The following is a 3,164-nucleotide window of genomic DNA, read 5'->3' on the forward strand; positions in this document are numbered from 1 at the left end:
TTATCTTAATTTTGGTGGTGTAAATTTGAAAATTTAACTTCTAGTGCTTTCATAGAATTCATTATGAATCATAAATTTAAGATTTTCCCCTCCAGGTTTCATAACCAAGCATTTAGAATCAAAATAATTGGTAGTTATGTAAAGCACTTAATAATACTGCAGAAAATAGATGTATTTTTTTTCCTAAGAGCTGTTTTGGTATTTTCCACAAATAGGAAGTATAAGCAGAGATTATAATGTAACAGTATTTGAAAGAGATAAGGACACAAGGATATAGTGATCTGGGAGAATGGATTATAAAATGGGTACTATATTTCTGGTGTAAAATCTAGATTGTGCTTTGTACTAGTAGGCTTACTCTTTCAAATGGCGGACTACACTGTGGGCTACAAGCAACAGTCTTGTGTTGTTAGGGAAATAGAACTACTAGTCTTTTAATATCAAATTCACACACTATTCCTGGGTCTGGGGTCAATGATTTTAGATAGCTTATAAAAATAAGGGATTAAATGTAAGAAATTCTAACTAATTATCAAAGTGATTCTTTCTCTTTGCTTTCTTTGGTGATGAATTTCTCTTTCTCTTGTTCTTCTTTAATAAAGATATTTCTCCTGTTTTTCCTTCTGTCCTTTTCTTCACTATACTATAAAGCTTTAGTTAGGTTTTAGGGAACTCCTTAGAGTCATTTTAATGAAGCACAACACTGATATTTTACATGAAAATGACATTTGGTATTCTAAGCATACTTCAGGAAGGTAATAGGCCACAATAACTGTATGCAAAAAATTAAAAAAATAGGGACATAGTCTTCTCTTTTGTGTACCTATTTTACCATCTGTTGACAAGACATAATTGTGACCGACCTTGAGGAGGTCACACTTTAAAACACTTTGTACACATATATTCCTAAAAAAAAAAAAAAATGAAACATGTCATCTAACCAAGGAAGAAATCATTCTCGGAGAATTAAAATTGTGGACAACACTTTGGAGATGACTTTAACATAACTGCTGAAAGTTCATTTACCTCACAATTGTGTCAGTTTTCTCTGCAGGGAATGGTAGTCTCCATGGCAGACTAGCTCCTCAAATTACGCGAGACTTACTGACAGATCTGGGACCATTTATGTGAGCGGATGGAAGAGATCTGGCGTAGGCTCAGTGTATCGTTTTCCAGAGAGAGGGTGCTATGAAAAACTTATGTTGCTTTTATGAGATAACCAGTATAATGCTTTGAGACGTTCATCCTTGTGATGCTGAATACATAAATTTCATAGTTTTAATTTTATGAAACTATTTTATTAAACTTAATTGGATTTTAAGACACTTGTAAACAACTGGCTTGTTAGTGAAATTGGAACATTAGGAGTTTTGCAGAACAAATAAAGAAGATTTTGACTGAAGTCATTTTCAGGCTAAGGATGTTTTATCTGACTAAGCTTCTGTTAAAATAGCTATTGAGGGCCCATTGACATCTCATTATAAAATAAGATAATATGACCATAAGATATCTTTTTACTCATTATTTTTCTCTATGGCCATAGGATGACTTTTTATTTATTAAGATTTTTTTTTCTTATGTCTTTTGGGGAATATTAGAATGCCAGACTCCTAGGAATAATATGACACTATCATGCCTCCTGTTTTATTCTGAAAGTGTTAATTCTTGCTATGGTGGGTAAAGACAGAACCATCCCATGTATATGTGGCTGCGAATCAGTCAGATATTTCTGCAGGCTCACACTTGTGAAGCCATACTAATATGAAATTATGCTAACTCTTCCAGTTTATATTTCATAGACTACCATCCTCAAAATTTTCATTAAACGACCTACCTTATACACAAAGGGTGAAGTTCATTCACCTAGAAAAAAATCTGTGTATTTAAAATTGTGAGGGGTGTTCATTTTTTCGCTCAAGTAGCAAAAGCAAAGTTTAAAAAGTAGATTAATTGCTAACAGCACCACATCTGAACTGTTGCCAATCTGAACAGAAATGTAATGTATAGATACAGATAGAGATATCAAATACTTACACAGATGCACTCACACACTTTAAGACATTAAAAAGGCCTCCTCAGACACAGCGTTATTAATAAAATAAGGCTCTTTTGGATGAAGTTGAGAGAAACAATGTGTAAAAATGTGAGAGGAAATGCTAAGAAATGGTATACCATGGTGCTTTAAATCTTGGTTCCCTGAGACTTTAAGAGATTTAAAATTCTTCTGCAAGTAAGAAAGCTACTAGCATTTTGATGAAAAATTTATTCTAGGGAGGGGTGTTAGACAAATTTGCTTTTAAAAATGGGATATATCACATCAAAAAACAAAACAAAACAAAAAACCAAGATGCATATATCTTATTTTCCTGGAGTAACTACAGAGTATAGTTCTTTGTCATCAGCCTTAAGTACTGTACACTGCAGGTGCAGAATATTTCATAGCAATGCAGCCTCTGTCAAAAGTTATTACTGTTTGTGAATGTGTGTATGATTTACATGAATGTATCGAGGACTCTTTTTGGTACCAGTTAGCTAGGTGCATTACAAGTAGAATGAAAGACTGGCTTATTGGTCCACTAGTTGATACAATGTTTAGGTTCAGTGCAGAAACATTTTGGCATTCTTGCGTGATACTGTCCTCCTGGAATGGAATCATTTTTTAATGTTAGTCTTTTTCCAAGACAATGAACACATACAGTTCTTTGTTGTTAAATATCATTTTTATAAATGCCATAAGATTTTTGATTTTTAAGAAATGTTCTGGGATGTAGATAGGTCTGATTTTTATTCTTCCCACATGAAATTTGTATGTTTTCTCCCATGACGTTTGGGTGACATGGATGGAGAACGAAAGAGTGTTCCCTTATGTTGATAAGAAAAATTTGTTTTGGATGAGGCATAACATCCTGTTGGAGACAGGGAGTTAGGAAAGAATTTATAAAGTCTGAATAACCATAAAGCATTTATAAAATCAGGAGGTAACTATTGGAGCTCCGTTGATTTAAGCCAACAATGACTTAGCTTTAATCTATGAATGGGATGAAATGAATTCTCTGTAGTTTCATCAGCTCAAACCATATAGTTTAATTGAGTGTTTCAGTTATTGTCACAAAAGCAATGACATGTGGAAATAGAGAATGATTGTAGTCGATCTTAGAAAGCCC

At 33.3% G+C, this 3,164-nt stretch overlaps 1 protein-coding gene across 1 annotated transcript in view; it reads left to right on the forward strand.

Annotated features, from left to right (window-relative positions):
- The window catches only part of DCDC2 (doublecortin domain containing 2), a 186,535-nt gene that overhangs the window by 182,361 nt on the left and 1,010 nt on the right, over nucleotides 1-3,164 (forward strand). The window lies entirely within an intron of this gene.

The sequence above is a fragment of the Propithecus coquereli genome, unplaced genomic scaffold (assembly GCF_000956105.1).
Source record: "Propithecus coquereli isolate 6110/MARCELLA unplaced genomic scaffold, Pcoq_1.0 Scaffold131, whole genome shotgun sequence".
Lineage (NCBI taxonomy): Eukaryota > Metazoa > Chordata > Mammalia > Primates > Indriidae > Propithecus > Propithecus coquereli.